The following is a 17,643-nucleotide window of genomic DNA, read 5'->3' on the forward strand; positions in this document are numbered from 1 at the left end:
GCCACGTCATAAAGCTGGCATGTATTTAGGAAAAGAAAACATTAATATCTGTTGAATTGTCTGAGCCAATGAAACAGCATTTCCTCTGAATAAACATTTGCATCATAGACAAATTCCACCACACAGAGAAACTGCAGTTTACAGAAGAAATACCACATCATGCAAATTATGTACCAAGTCACCTCAAACCTTATCACACACAGCATCTGTTACAGTAGATACAGTCTACATCTACTCGCGTCACTGAGAAGACCAACTTCATCTGACCAGGTAAGACACACGTTTTTCAGCTAATTTAACAGGAGTAACTCAAAGAACAAGCAAAACTACAGAGTTTGTTACTTAAATCTAACAAACATGCACTATAAGTATCCAGACAGTCCTTCTAATGGTTGATTTAGGTGCTTTAAGGTCCATAGAAAAGTACTGATCAACAGAATGGAACATTCTTGAGCAGCCTCACATTAGCCCATGGTCACTGTGGAGCAGCGGAGCTGTGTTCTTTGGAGTGATGGAGCTCCAACCAATACCTTTGGGATGAGTTGGAGTTCCAGAACTGACCATCCAAAATCAGTACCTGACCTCAATAATGCTCAATCAAACCCTCACAGCAATGTTCCAACATCTAGTGTAAAACCCTTCATTTCAGAAGAAACGCTACTAACTTTTACACGTATAGTGTATTTAAAGGTGCCAGAGATCCGTTTTCTATAAATGCAACATAAAGCTCTTTGTTTAAGTGGCTCATGTGCTGTATTTGGGTTGTAGGAGTCAGAACAAATATATATATATACAGTTCATAACCTAATCTAACACCTTCATTAATTGAAAAATACATTTATATATATATATATATATATATATATAATAAATATAAATATTTGGTATTTAATTTATAAATTCTACATTTATAAGTAGACCTTCTTTTTTTTTCTTTTGAAACTATGAGTATCCGTGTGAAAGTAGCTAAGCAAATGTTACTACTTATAATAGAGTATTAGACAACACTACTATATGGGTTCTGTGTGCTTAGTACTAAATGCAGTGATGTGAATAACTGTGGTAACAAAACTTTGCAGGAATACTGTATGAATAAACAGTGCCCTCCAGAAAGATGAGCAAAACCCTCGAAAAAAATTCAAAAACAAAAAAGCAAATGTGCCACGATCATCGCTGCATTTACTCCGTTGTGCACCCTGTCTTGAGTGCGCAGTAAACGCAGGGGTGCCTATAATTGTGGTACATGTAAGTTTTTTATATGTATTTTTCTCTTAATACTTTGACCTCAGTGAAAGCTTCAGTTTATCTGGTTGTGAGATCTCAGTGTGATCACTGAGATCATAAGGCTTTTTATCCACAAACGATTTCGCTCATCTTCACTAAGAGTGCCAATAATTCTGCAGGGCTCTTTATTCATACAGTTTTCTGGTAAATAAAATTTGATGTACAGAAATGAACATAAAGAGTCTAAAATAATGTATCACAAAACACAGACATGAATAACAAACACAGAGAGTTTGTATGAATCACATTGTGGGTTATCAGTGTGTGAACACTATTTTGTAGGGGTTTTAGAAGAGGGCGGGGGGGTGGGGGGTGAGGGGGCAGAATGAGGCATGAAAATTTCACTTTTTAAGAAAACTGTAATGTTACTGAAATACATACAAACAGTAATGGGGAGGGTCGTCTTAGAACTGGTTACCTGCCATGAAATGCAGGGCTGCGTAACCACGGAAACAGGTGTAGTGTAACTTTTAAAATGGGTGTATTATAACCTTGAAAATTGGTGTAGTGTAAATACGAAATGGCTATAATGTACAAAGAAATGGGTGTAGCGTAGGGAAATAGGAGCAGGGTCTGTGTAACCATGGAAACGGCTGCAGTTGTACTTCAGATGGATGTTTATGAATCGGCCCAATCAGCCCTTCAGAATCTTTAGTCGTCCCTTGTAGATTCTGTCCCTCAGCTCAGTTCACCGTTATACCAAATCTTCTGACGAATATTTATTTCATAACTTCACTGAAAGGTTCAAATTCTCTCCCATTTACACTGTAAGGTAAACTGATATCTAACAAACGCATTTTAAAAGGCTTCTTTCTCTTGTTCAGTAAGAGTGTCAATAATTCTGGACGGCCCTGTATTTTTGCCAGAATGAACACATTTTTGCAAATAAGCTGCTCAGCATCAAAGAGATTCTCCCTGATAAAGTAAAATAAACATCCACTGACCCTTATTTACATAGACACGAGTTTGTTTATGAGAGTTGGCATAGAAGCTGGTTATAATAAATAACAGCAGCGTATAAACAGGTTTTTCTCTTTTTGGCGTGTCATTTTTTTAACTGAATTCCTGCTGGCTACATTCTATATGTCATGTTTTGTTAAGCAAAGCCGCAGACGCTCCACAGCTGTCCAGGGAAATCCAATGCAAATGCGTGTGAAAATCAGCAGCTGTGAAACAAACATGTCAATATTTAAGTACATTTTATTAATAAGAGAGTTTAACGTGAAGGTAACTTTAATTTCAAGAAAGATTACTACAAAAATATTTGCACTTAAATTTCTGAGATCATATTAATTACAAAGGCAGTTTTACAGTGACGTTCAGAGTGATGTGGGAGAATTAAGGCTGAGGGGTTCTAGATATGGGGTTCTTTTTTCACACGTTCACAAACTAGAGGTGACTCGATACCACTTTTTTTTCTGATACCGATATTCAAACTTTAATTACTGGCAGTCACCAATACAGATCCAGTATTTTTCCCAATAAGCTTTAAAATGTGTTTGTATTTGAAACACTTCACTCAAGATGAGCATCTAAACCATGATGCAGAAACTACTCAACCACTCCAAACTCCACAGGGAGAACTACGTGAACTACGTGAACTAAGTGAGTGCTGATTCAGGATAGATCTGTTAGAGGATTGACATTCAGTCCTTGCTACTTTGTGAGAAGTCGGCTCTTTTGGTTCATATACAAAACCTTGTTCATGCATTTGTTCCAGCAGAGCTGATTACTCTGTTTACTGGGCTTCCTCAGAAAACAGTCCATCCTCTACTTTTAGAGGACAGAGCAGGACAAAACGCAGGACAGTCTGGATCTGTTAGAGAGAGTTTAAAGCTCTGCTGCTGGTTTTTAAAGCTCTAAATGACCTTAAAGCTCCTGAATGTCTGTTTATGATCTCAGATCTGCAGATTCTGACCTTCTGAACTCCTTCAGTAAAACACAGAAAATGTGGAGAGACTCTTTCAGTTATTCTGCTTCTAAACTGTGGAGCTCAGTTCAGCTTTTATTAGACAGTCGAGCTCAGAGCTCACTTTTAATAAACATCTGAAAACGCAGCTCTTTAACTCAGCTTCAGTAAAACTCTACGACTCTTTAACTCAGAGCTTCAGTAAAACTCTACGACTCTTTAACTCAGAGCTTCATTAAAACTCTACGACTCTTTAACTCAGAGCTTCAGTAAAACTCTACGACTCTTTAACTCAGAGCTTCATTAAAACTCTACGGCTCTTTGGTCTTTATCTCTTTAATCTGATCTGAGTCATTTTCTTATATGATTTTAATACTTATGATTTCTTCTTTTACAGTCAAGCTTATATATATATATATATATATATATATATATATATATATATATATATATATATATATATAAGAAAACCTCGTATCTCCAAATTGGTAACTTTACAGCAAAAGGAAAAAACATACTTTGATTTTAATGTAAGTCAATGGAACCAGACTTTTTTCCAAGTCATTTTAGGCCATTTCTATTGGTCCATTTATCAAGACATTTACACACAATGTAAAGGGAAACAGGCATTTTCAATGTCAAAAACTGAAAACCAAAAAAGTGGCTATATATATATATATATATATATATATATATATATATATATATATATATATATATACGCTTTGTGGTCTCCTGCCCTCTGCCCACCCCAACACACTTACACTTTTAAGACTTCCTCTGTTATGTTTTTCAGTTACACTGTATGTATGTTTACTGGCAACTTGTAGTTGTACAGCACTGTACAAAAATCAGAGAGCATTTATTTACTTTCCAGACAAAACTAAAGTACAAGTTCCTCTTTTTTCAGCATCAGGAAAAAACGCAGAAAACATATCTAATAGAAAGTTACCCAGAATCCTCAGCAGCTAAATCTACTCTCAGCTGTTTGAGTGTTTACTAGTGTAAACTCTTTCCCTTTATTCCAGCTTCCATTCTGTTCAGGAGACTCACTTTCAGCTCCTCAAAGAATCTGCAGACACACCTCCAAAGTTCAGTCTTAGAAGCTGGTTGATCATTTTCTGAAGTAATCAAACACATTCAGTGGTGTTGAGGTCTGGACTCTGGGGTGGTCAGTCCATCGTTCAGCTTCTTTGTTTGATGTGTCCGTCTCCTTTTCTCAGTGAGGTTCTTCTTGATCAGCTACACATCCTTTCAGACCCACAGCGCTGAGTCGTCTTCTCACAGTGGAAGGATGGACAGAAACACCTGTGGATGTTTTCAGATCTGAAGCAGCTTGATTTTCTCCTCTCTCTCAGAGACGAAAGCTTTAAGTGCTGTTTATCTGATGGGGGGCAGTTTTGGGGTCGACCAGCTCTTCCAGGTGGTTGTTAGGAGCCCCAGTTTGACTTTCTCCTTAGTAGATTAAGTTATATCTGATCTCTACAGAAATATTTCCTTAATCACTGTTTTGACTGGAAATTAAATATATGATGGGTGCTCTGTGACTTTTGCACAGTAGTGTATGTGCTGCTATTTGCCATCTGTAGCCAAAGTTAAATAGACATTACTTGGACTGAGCAGTATGAACTACGTCATCATGACACTCTATACAAAACCATTATTTAGGATATTAATTAAAATGATTGATCACTGCGCTGTTCTTTCAGCTGTATTAAGTGAAATTCAGTGAACTGAAGATGAAGTGGACGGCTGGTGTGAAGTTTGGGCCGTACAGATCAGTCGTGGTTCTGGCTGTGATTTTGGGATTGCCTACACTGAGTGAGTCGTTTTGGTCACTATAAAGTAAAACACATCCCTGTACTTATACAGCCTATTTTTACAGCCCTATACAGTTTATTATCCTCATAGTGGGGCATTCCTAGCTCCCCTAGCTCTGCTGGGAAACCTACTCATAACTCAAAAACTAAAATGCCATTTTTCTTAATGTACCAACATCAAACAATCCTGCCATTTTTCTGTTGCACTGTTATTTTACACTGTTGCTAAATTATTTTGTTTCACTGTGTTACATTTTAGAGGCTAAATGACTGAATTTGTAGATATTAAAGTATAATCAAACTTTAATGTTCCACAAATGATGGTAACATCTATAGTTACAGAAATGCCTGACGTATTATTTAGGTAATAGTCCTCACTAAAATACTTGTGGAAAAATCTCTTCGTAGGTCTTTGTAAAAGCTGTGAACTTAGCAAAACATGCACAAGTATTGTCGTGATTGATGGTGAATACACCGGACCAATAGAGATGCCAAACAGCACTTGTCCAAATAACTCTGGTAAGTGGTGTTAGAGCTTACGTCGATTAAAGGTAACTTACAGCAATGTAGTGACCAGTAGGAGTGAAAAGACATTTCTGGTTTCTTTCTTTTAGCAGGTTCATCATTCAGGGACACAGTCTGTTTTTTTTCATTTGATACTATAGGTAAGTTTGTCTTAATATTGCTGAGGCATTAAAGCACTGTAAATCCACTTATTTTAAAGTAAAGCTTCATCCAGAAATGCACTTAAAGGCGCTGTCAACTAGTGAAGTGAATTTTGGCTCTTTTCAGTTTCAAACCCAAAATGCTCTTAATTCAGTATCATTATTATTTTTTTTGTTCCCAAAATTAGCCAAGTTAGCACTGGATTAGTTTCAAGGCAGGCATCGCAAGATAGGCAGATGAACAAAATGCAGACAAATACCTTTCATTAACAAACAAAGGCAGGTAAAAGGCAAAAATCAGAACAACTAACGCAGCCCACTCAGGAATATGGCTACATGAGAACCGCCAAGAACAAAATCAGAGACAAACTATCACAACAAGCAGCAGCTATTAATGAGAAATAATGAGGGGGCGGAACCACTTTTTTATTTAATGTACAGAAAGTATTTACAACCCCATTTCCAAAAGACGCTGTTCAAAATGTAAAAAAAATAAATAAAATGCAATGATGTGCAAATCATTTAACCCCTATATTTCATTGGAAATAGTACAACAAATCAAGTGTTGAAACTGATCAATTTTATTGTTTTTTGAAAAATATTAGCCATTTTGAATTTGATGCCAACTAGAAGTTTCAAAAAAGTTGGAACGGGGGCAACAAAAGGCTGGTAAAGTTGTGTAATGCTTAAAAAACACCTGGTGGTAAACTGGCAACAGGTCAGTAACATGATTGCGTATTAAAATCATCCCAGAGGGTCTTTCAGAAGTAAAGATGATTTCTGATTTCACTAAACAAATAACAGCACATAACCTGTGCTACTTGTTGAGGCATATCGAAATTTAAACACATCTATTTACCAAGTTAAAACATCACTAAATATCAGAAATGAACCAACCAACACCTAAATGGTGCAGCGGCCTAAAAACGAGGTAGCATGGTTAAAGGTTATTTCTCACTGTGGTTTATCACACTGAATAGTTAAAGAGGCTTCCTAAAGACTTCATACAAAACGCTTTACATTTCCATCAAACTGCTCAGCTCTGAGACCTTTGAGATGAACCGAAGATGCTAAAGCTCTGCTTTGGGTTTGCTCTGCAGTCCGGGACACGTCTGGGACAACTAAAAAACATCTCAAGCCCAGACTCATGGACTACGGCTCTAATTACTGACACAACAGATGTTTTTTCTGAGCTCCCTGAATAATTTGAGATCTCAACAACAAGAAAATTAGCTTTTTATAGATAATTCGAGATCTCGCAACATGAAAACTTTTCCTGAGATGAAAGACCATCATGCCACGTATGGATGCACGACCCCACAGAATCTAGAGACAGTTATTCTATTATTTCAGGAATTATTTCGTCATGATTATGACATAAATAACTAGGTATCTCGAGAAAACTAAAATTAACACGTTATCATGGGAAAATTAAGGAAATAAAATATGTGAATTCATATTTTAGCGCTTCCATACTTTTAAACTTCTTTTTTAACTTTTTTTTTTTTTTTCTTTTTTACAGCAGAGACGTTTAACATAACACAACGGACAACTACAGGTACGCAAGCTTCATGACATTCAAGGAGCAAATTACATTTGCTTACAGTCTTTTGAGAAGATACAGGCTAATGTATGAAAAAGGTCAAATTTATTTGATTAAAACAGAAAATACAGAAAAATGTTTTGTAGCCAGTGACCTAAAGAATGGCAGAGGTGTGGACTTGAGTCATGTGACTTGGACTTGAGTCCAACTCGAGTCACAAATTTGATGACTTGAGACTCAACTCAAGAATATCGAGAAAGACTTGCGACTCGACTTTGACTTCAACACCAATGACTCAGACTTTGACTTGGATTTCAACGTTAAGATTTGGTAAGACTCGAGAAAGCGGAAGAAATGTGGAGGGTCTGACTGCACCTTTATTCAGGGTTGTGGCCTTAAATTAGCTAAAGAATGCAGACTGACTTCTTTAGACTCGAAGATTAGGACTATTGACTTGGGACTCGAGACTCGCCTTTACTGACTCGGGACTTGAATCTAGACTCAACTATCTTGACTTGGGACTTGACTCAGGATTTGAGTGTCAAGACTTGAGACTTACTTGTTACTTGCAACTTAGTGACTTGACTCTGAAGAATGGATATTATCAGCTTGCACACAAGAGTGTTGCACACAAGTTTTCTTTTGAGAAAATATAGGCTAAAATATGAAAAAAAGCCAAATTTATATGAAAATTCAGTTTAAATCAACAGAACCGATGCTGAAATGAGTGCTCAGCAAGAGAAACCTGTGTTCACTCTTACTGAAGTGGAGAACGCAGAACGCTTTCTGCTCAGGGGTCTCATCTCCTCTCAGACTGAAGGGAGCCATCTTCCACTGAGAGTCAGACACTCTATGACCCCCTCTTTCAATTGGATTGTGATTGGTCCCTAGATGCCTCATGGTTGGAACAATATGGCGCATTGAATTCGGATGAATCTTTTTGAATCGCCCTGTACATTTATGTTTCCCACAGCTGTGGTGAGTCTTTCTTCATCCGATGATGTATCTTCAAAAAAAAATAAATAAATAAATAAAAAATTCAATGTGTTGTTGAACATGCTGAACTCTTTGAAGTAACAGTGTTATCTACTGTACATCAAATTTGAATTAAACACACAAAGGGAACATGACAATAACTTGCTTAAACCTTGCGTCTTTGTCAAACTGATGTTTCTGCTGTAGTAGAAGAGCAGGCCACAGCATTAGGAGCAGCAAGTTAAAGTCACAGATACACAGAACAGCAGTTTTTTGTAGCCGTCCCTAACGCTTCCAGCTGTGTGTTTAGGGGAAATGCTAAGCCTATTTGAAAAAACGATTATGGCATTTTTTTTTCAGCTGATTCAGAATCTTTCACGAGAATCACAATGTATTAAACAATCAATTATTTTTCCCACCTCTAGTAACCAAAATTTGTTATCTCAATTTCAAGAAAATAATTCCATTATCTTGAGAAAACAACCATTGTTATGTCGTGATTATGACAAATACACTGTATGGACAAAAGTATTGGGACACCTACAGGAGCTTTTATGACTCCCATTCTAAATCCATAGGCATTAATATGGAGTTGGTCCCCTTTGCAGCTCTAACAGCTTCCATTCTTCTGGGAAGCTTCTACAAGATGTTGGAGAGAGTCTGTGGGAATTTGTGTCCATTCATCCAGAAGAGCATTTGTGAGGTCAGACACAGATGTTGGACGAGAGGGCCTGGCTCACAATCTCCGTTATGACTCATCCCAAAGGTGTTGGATGGGGTAGAGGTCAGGGCTCAGTGAGGGCCAGTCAAGTTCTTCCACACCAAACTCACCCAGTCATGATTTTATGGAGCTGCTTTGTGCTCTGGGGCTCAGTCATGCTGGAACAGGAAAAGGTTCTTCCCCAAACTGTTTTCACAAAGTTGGAAGTGTATAATTGTCCAAAATGTCTTGGTGCTGAAGCATTAAGATTTCCCTTCACTGGAACTAAGGGTTCTAGACCAACCCCTGAAAAACAGCCCCATATCATCATCCCTCCTCCACCAAACTCTACAGCTGGCACAGTGCAGTCAGGCAGGTAACGTTCTCCTGGCATTCGCCAAACCCAGACTCGTCCATCAGACTGACTGATAGAGAAGCTGATTCATCACTTCCCAGAACACGTTTCCACTGCTGCAGAGTCCAGTGGCGGCACTTTACACCACTCCATACGACACTTGGCTTCGTGCTTTTTGATCTTAGGCCTGTGTGCAGCTGCTCAGCCACGGAAGCCCATTTTGTGAAGCTCCTAATGTGCAGTTCTTTTGCTGATGTTGCTTCCAGAGGCAGTTTGGAACTCTTCAGTGAGTGATTCAACAGAGGATAGACACTGTGCTCTTCAGCACTCGGTGCCCCACTCTGTGAGTTTGCATGGTCTGTCGCTTTGTAGCTGAGCTGTTGTTGCTCCAAGGTGATTCCATTTCACAGTAATAGGACTTACAGTTGTCTGGGGCAGATCTAGCAGGAAAGAAACTTCACAAACTGACTTGTGGCAGAGGTGGCATCCTATGACAGTGCCATATTTAAAGTCACTGAGCTCATCAGTTCGACCCTCTACTGCCAGTGTGTGTCTATGGAAACTGCAAGGCTATGTGCTTAATTTTATCCACCTGTTAGCAATGGGTGTGGCTGAAACACCTGAACTCAATTATCAGAAGGTGTGTCACAATACTTTTGTCTGTACAGTGTAACTAGACATCTCAAAAAAACTGAAATCAACACTATCATGGGAAAATGGAGGAAATTAGGTAGCACTTTACTTTACAGATCGGTAATAAGTGGGTAATGTTATGGTAGTATCATGGTAACAAGTTGTATTTATCCATAAATTAAATGTCAATTTCGTAGTTGTTATGAAATAATAAAATAGTAATTGTAGCAGTAACAAGTCAGTAATAAAATGGTAAAATCATGGTAACAAGTTATACTTACCAAAATATTACTTGCATACTTTCCAGTTCATAATGAATAATAAGCTGGTGTTTATAATAACAAATTTGTAATAAGATGGTAAAATAAAGGTAACAAGTTGTATTTACCTAAAAATTACATGCTTATTTTCTGGTTGTTAAGGAATAATAGATGAGTAATTGTAGCAGTAACAAATTAATAATAAAATGAGTAAACAACAGTAACAAGTTGTATTTACCTAAAAATTACATGCACATTTGTTAGTCATTAAAAAATAAGTTGAGTCATTGTAGCGGTGCTCAGTAATAAAATAGTAAAATAACAGTAACAAGTTGTACTAAAAGTCAGTAACTGTAGTGAAGACTAGTTGATACTAAAGTGGAAAAATAATAATAAACAAACTTGAATTGCCCATCAATCAAAGGAGCAATAATATTATTATTAGCCCAAAAACAAAGCAGTAGTTTTGCTGAAATGATGTGGTTTTAGTGCTGTAAAATACTAATTCACTTCTTTCTACTTTGTTTCTTACCTGTTATGTCTTTAAGTGGTCAGGGGCAGTATGATGATATGAAAATGCAACATTTCTGAGCATTTTGTCAGATCTGTGCTTTATAGTAGAGTAACAGTATTTTGTTAAAAGGTAACACAAAGGGAATGTGTGATGTTGCATTTTCCAGCCCTGATTCTGTGTAATCAGTACATTTACCTCATCTATTCCTGTGTAAGTACACTTGTCTATACAGGCTAACATATGAAAAAGACCGGATTTATATTACTGAACTAAAGAAAACAGAGAAAAGGGTTTTATAGCTAAAGGCATGAAGAATGGATATCTTCCCACCCACACCAGTGTGTCGTGTTTCCTTAGGCTAAAATACGAAAAAGCCAAGTTCTACAATCGAATCTCTCTCTGTTCCCCATGTTAATATTTTACATTTACCTTTATAGCTTCCACAAAACCCGGAGGCAGTGGAAATGGTATGTATGTATATGTATATGGTGTGTATATTTTATATATATATATATATATATATATATATATATATATATATGACAGGTTTTAGGACCTTCAAACAGCATAAGCATAGCAACATCTTCTCTGCTTTTACAGAACACCTTACCCAGTTTCTCTATCAGCTACCAGAGGGAGAGAGTAGGCGGTTGATGAGGGAGTCAATGCTGTCCTATGGGCATTTTTAGGATGGCCGTTAGTTCAGTTGCCCAAGTTTTTCAGTTACATTTATGATGCACATTTGTATATTTTTGCTTAGTGAACTACAGTATGTTAGAGTGTAGCTGTAGTATGTCAAGTGTGTAAGTACAGCAATCAACTGCAGGCAGTCTAGAAAGTTTTTCATCTGGTCTATAGCAAACCAGTATATGTAGAAGTTTGTTTTATTTGAACTACAGCAATCCAGTGCAAGTAGTCAATGAAGTATATTTCATTTGCAATGTTTGTTGTATAAATAGAGGAAGGCAGAACTGGAAATGCATGGACTGTGCTATGTTTGAAGTAAGTAAGCCACACTTAGCACATCACTAGGGTATATACCTGTATGGTTCTGGTATGGTGTCATCAGTGTGACACAGAGAATTGTGTAAAGCCACACAAACTTTCACTATGTCAGCTGATTCCTTTGCTCAGCAGCCAATGGGTCTGCTGAAGATCCTGAATCTAGAAGCCATGATCCCGAAAGGCACTTTTAACTGGCGGTAGATGTAAATGAGTTTGTCCTGGCTGAGGTTTCAACCTGTTAAAAAAAATAAAGAAATCCCTGTGCCTATGCATGCAGGCTTATCCATGGTTTTTGTTTATTTATTTATTTATTTGTTTGTTTATTTGTTGGTGGTTTGCAAGATTAAGAAATCTGCTTTCATTTACTTACTTTGCTCATCACCAACGAATACATGTGGGCTTCGTCTGTCACTTCTGGGGAAAAAATTGGCGCAGGCAGAGGGAGTTTCCCTGCTAAAGCCTCCATCATTTTTCCACCCAAAAGCAGTGATGTCAACATATCAGTACCAGACATCACATGCTACCATGAAAGCAACTGAAAAGTGACATTTGCAATTGAAAACTTTTACTTCCTAAATTTGGCGGTGCAGTGATTTGCACGTTTTCCATTGATTGCACCCAAGCACATTGGAAAATCCAGAGTTTCCAAAAATCGTGGGCAATCCTTCTTCACTCGGGCACAGACGGGCAGGACACCAAATGCCCTGCTATGACATCCCAGATCGCCTGGCTCATATCAGAAGTTATCTGGCATACAGTGTTTGATCCTAGCTTATAATGTGCAGAAAGGGCACGGTGGTTCATACCTGTTGCCAGGTAATGGATGGTAACTGCTAAGCGCTCTGATGCACTCCCGGGAGAACAGTGGGTTTTCTCTCAGGCGATGTATGGACGGACACTACATGACAAATACGATTGTCATGTTGCTACTGTCATTCTGAAATACTGGAAGTGCTTTTCCACATCTAATCCACATATAGGCTGAACAAGACAGACATACTCACCATCATTCCACCAAGAGCGATTGAGAGGCCACACACCCATCCTTCTATTGAGTCTTTTATTTTTCCGCCTGTGCTACAGGTAAAGCAGCACACTCCCCTCTACTGTTGACATGTTTAACCCTATCCGGATGTTGAGTTTTCGGGAGGACCGTGTGTTGGCATTTGCGTTCGCCTACTTGCTTTGACTATGTGTCTGGCCTGAGCCTTCATTTTCCTACAGATGAAAATGGACTTGTTTGACATGCTTTTTTCAAATACGAGTAATTTTATAAAAAAAAAAAAACCAGTCATGGAGATGTGCCACAGTTCTGCAAGCAGCAAAACAGTCAGCCACTCAGTTCCCCAAAGCATCTGTACACTATGTATCCAAAAGTATCCTGACACTTCTTTGGAAAAAATGGACTACCAATCATTTCAGAAGAAACGCTGCTGTCTATAGATTTTGGACATACTGTTTACAAAGTCCAGTCTTTACTGCAGGTCTCATTATATGAGATTAGTAGCTTCCAAATATCACTTGTTAAAAGTCCAGGGAAATTGGGGCAAACAGTCTCTGAATCCACTGATATGTTCAATAATTTCAGAAGATGGGTCATAACTTTAACACTCAATCTTAAAATCCTGCCTTTTTCTCTGCTTCCTTCACAGACAAACCAAATAAAAATGAAAAACTTTCAAAGGTCTCTAAAGAAAACCAGGAATACTTGCAAAAACATCGTGAGTATTTAATGCTTCCCTCTGGACCTTGATGTATGCTTCACAACAAAATATTCCTATAGTGTACAAATTACCAATCAGGTCAACTGAGTTAACTCCTAAAGCTGCGAAATAAGTTTGTGTAATTTTAGCTTTTGATTTTTACAATGTAAATGAAAAAGCTTCCAATTATTTTGCTGTTTAGTCGTAAGTTCCCATTTTATGTTCTTTCCCTCACAGCTAATATGCAAAGCAGGCTCATGGATTTGTCAGTTGATGGTGGGTATCCAGTGCATTTCTTCCCTCATGCATCTCTATCCCAATGTATACTGCACAACATAATATTGCTAAATGGAAGCATTTGAATTTATATTACTACTCAGTCATCATGGACCGATTTTCTCTCTTAATTTCCTCTCTCTCTTTTCAGAAATTGACCAGTTCTCAAACAGTAAAACTGATATATATAGTGAGTATTCAGTGTCTTCTTATTCCTCACATACAGCTGCATTAATGTAGATTTCAGAGCACAGAAGTTATGAGCTGTACTTTGGTGCCACATCCCAAGCCGGAGCAACCCAGGCTGTGCCTTACTGAAGGGCACAGCGGCACTGTTCAGAGGAAGTGTACTTGAACATAGAGCTCTACAGTAGCCAAAGAATCCTTCAGCTTCTTCATGTTCTGGTTCTTTGTGGGAAGCCCATGTTCAGGAGCCACTTGTGCAAATGTATAGTGAGAACGTGCAAACAGATGCTGGTCAGTTGAGGTGATCATTTTCTGCCAGCCTTCTCTCACTAGTGTCTGCCCTAGAGCCACAAGAGCCACAAGCTTTACTGTTGTTGTTCTCATTTGTGTAGCTGAAACTCCTCAAGGGAGGCCCTAAATCTACTGTAAATAGAGGGCTGACTCCTTTACTGGTGATTCAAGTACACAATAAAAAAAAAGGCAATCCAAACTAGTGAGCTATAGAATCCAAGGGGTCATTAGTTGGGCAGTGCCCCACCAATAGTAAGCTTTTGTTAGTCAGAATCTAAACTTGTTCAGTGCTGAGCAGAGCTCGCAGCATGTTAGCTAAGTTAATTCTAACCATCTACTCTCTCAACGCCGTTTAACAATTAGAAACTGGTGTTAGATTCAAGCTTTGACGCTTGTTAAATGGTGGATTTAAAATGAAAGCAGCACATGATTTATTTTGCCTTCGAATGAACTGATTTGATTGTTTTGGGGTTTGGAATAACGCAGCAGGATGCAGTAGCACAATTCCGACATATACACAGAACCAATCAGTGAAAAGCTATGCTGTTACGTTATCCCACCTAATGGATCTTTGGCCCCCAGCACAGTTAGGTAACCAAGCGAAGAAAACGTGCTGAGCCCGGTTTTTAAGTGTTCCGTGTCGAACCATGTCCGTGTGGAAAAGCCACTGGAATGGTTACCCTTTGTGCTCAGAGCCGTTCAACCCTGCAATGGAAAAGAGACCACTGTCCTCTCCACTCATTCAGTCATACAATCTCTACTCTACACCCACATACTGAAGGTGTGGTTTAAATAGATTTGAGATGGGAGGAAAGCCACACCTGGAGCTCCTTGTCCCACCCATCTAACATCCTACACATTTCCTTCTACACTTCTCTTTTCGCGCAACACCATTTTTGCATTCCACTACTTTCCCATCCTATTTCTCAATCCCAAAAACCGGGAGATGTCCAGGCTTCTATAATAAACTAGAAGCCGCCGGGTTCCACTTCCCCAATGATATAAAGGTGTGCTCTGAATTCGCAAATTGTGTACTGTACTGTTAGATTGTGTTCTGCATTTTTGTGTGGAACTCGCTTTCACTCGGTTTCAGATGCTCTGAATATATTACAAGAAAAACGCTCTTCAAATGAGCTTTTTCTGCTAATCTGTATTACCCTGCAAACCTTCTGAGGTATTTCTAAATTAATACTGTCCTGTTTAATTTTCCATCTTAATACTGTGTATCCAATTATTCATCTATTTGTTGTGTTTTTCTCTTAGACTGTACATATGAAGACATTGGAATGTGGTTATTGAAAGAAAATGGCACATACCAGCTCATCTTAACCAGAGATAAAAGCATCAGACCCACACAAAAAATTTGCTTCTTAAGTGGTACATGTAACAGAACCTGGCAACAATGGATGGGAGGTATGTTAAGAATATTTTGGCATTCTCATTATTTGCAACCTTTAAATTAGACCAGGTGAGACTGTTTATATAAATCCACACTGCACTAAATTACTCCCACCTTCCCTAAACACAAAGCGTATACACTGATTTGCATTACTTTATCTGAAATGAACAAATGGTTTAAACAGTCAGTCGTTGAAGAAAAAAGTCAGAAAACATTACTTAATCTATATTACACATTACATAGATTTATATCTTATATTTATATATTGCACACATATTACATGCATTTTCTATGGTAGCTCAGTGTCACAGAAATAACATTTGTGTTTCAGAATCAACTTTTCTTTTTGTTTGGCCTGTTATCTCAATGATAAAGATGTTCATTTTCAATATTTCATATCAGTACCTAGTATACTGGTCAGTGAAATCCACTAAAATCATTATTATCCCCAAATTCATGGAACATCACATTACAATACACATTACATTCTACTTTCAACAAAGTAAACAAAAATCTTGAATGACTATAAAACTAATAGAAGCATAATTTACTGAATTCCAAAAGATTACTGGACATTAAACTTGATCCCAAAATGTGTGTATGTAGGAATAAATATCTACAGTTTCCTTTTTTAGCTTTAACAAAAGGGACCTTTGATAAGAACATACATACAAAAACACATCTAAAAGAAAGATTCAGAAACAGTGTTTTGAGTTGGTCTTCGAGGTGGTGAACATGTATCTCAAAAAAAAAAAAAAGACTGCTTCAATAGAGCTACAATACCTGGGGAAAAAGAAGGTCCAGTGTACTGGACATTTGGAATGGGGAGGTTAAAGCATATCGTTCACCTCCAAGTCCGTATATGAAGACCTTTTTTTTTTTCACACGGCTTTGTTTAGTAGTAGTTCTCAATAAAGATATTATACAACAGTTTATTCCGGCTATGCGAGCTGATTTTTTGAGAAGTGTTCTAACTGTGCTGTTATTTCACCATAACATCACGTTTTCTTTACGTGATGTCTTCAGAGTCTGACCAAATCAGACTGAGCCATAAAACTCAAAAGCCAAAAAACAAAAAAAGCTGCTCAGTGGTGATGACAGTTTGGGAATTTAGTGTAAGGAGCTGGAGAACGAACTGCCGGCTGTGCAGCGAGTGGGCGCAGCAACAAGCTGCTTGTTAAGGAACTATAATTTGGTGAAGGAACTGCGAACATTAAAACATATTAAACGCAGCGTTCACGGCCCAGTTTATTAATTTATTATTTATTTATTTAACTGATGATCTACGGCAACCAAATCACAGCCGTGATGTTATTTTGCGATAACACACTCCCTCTGTGTTCTACTGATTAAATAACACTGACATAGCAAGGCTTATTGCCATCTGTCCCATACCGATACATGAATAAATACGTTTAGCATTCGTCACCTCTTATTTATGCTCCAGGTTCTCTGTGTGACCAGCTGAGCTAAAAGTCTATAAACTCTAAAAAGGTACAACACAAACATGATGAAGCTACTGCCTGATTTTTCTTCTGTATTTCTAGGTGTGCCAACAATTGTTTTTAAGCATATGTGAGTGCTTGCAGTTGGCACTAAAACAGCTTATTGTTATGCAGTTGATGCATGGTGTTCTCATTCGGAGCAATTTAATGTTTTACTCCTGCATATACCAGTAGCCTAATGTTTGTTTTTCCTTTTTATTCTTCACAGAAAACCCAAAATTACTATTTTATATCTGACAATTAAATATAAAAAAAAAAATCCACAAACATTGATTCACTTTTTGTTCGTAAGAACAACATGAAAGTAAAAATGTAATATAAGCATTGCCATAATAAGATAGGGTTGTGTTTTTGTTTTTTTTCTCCTTGCAGAGAACTTCACAAAATGCGATGGAAATCTAGATAAAGTCTGTGAAAGGGGAGGTACGGAATACTCAGACACTGCTGAATAATCAATACTCCAATAATTAATATATCAACATGTTACAATTAAAAACATGTAAATCGCCGTTGTCGGAAGAAAACCTCGCATCTCCATTTTTGACGTTTTTCAGTTTTTGACATAATGTGAAAATGCCCGTTGCTCTTTACATTCTGTGTAAATTTCATGATGAACAGAC

This window comes from Colossoma macropomum, unplaced genomic scaffold (genome assembly GCF_904425465.1).
Source record: "Colossoma macropomum unplaced genomic scaffold, Colossoma_macropomum, whole genome shotgun sequence".
NCBI classification, from domain to species: Eukaryota; Metazoa; Chordata; class Actinopteri; order Characiformes; family Serrasalmidae; genus Colossoma; species Colossoma macropomum.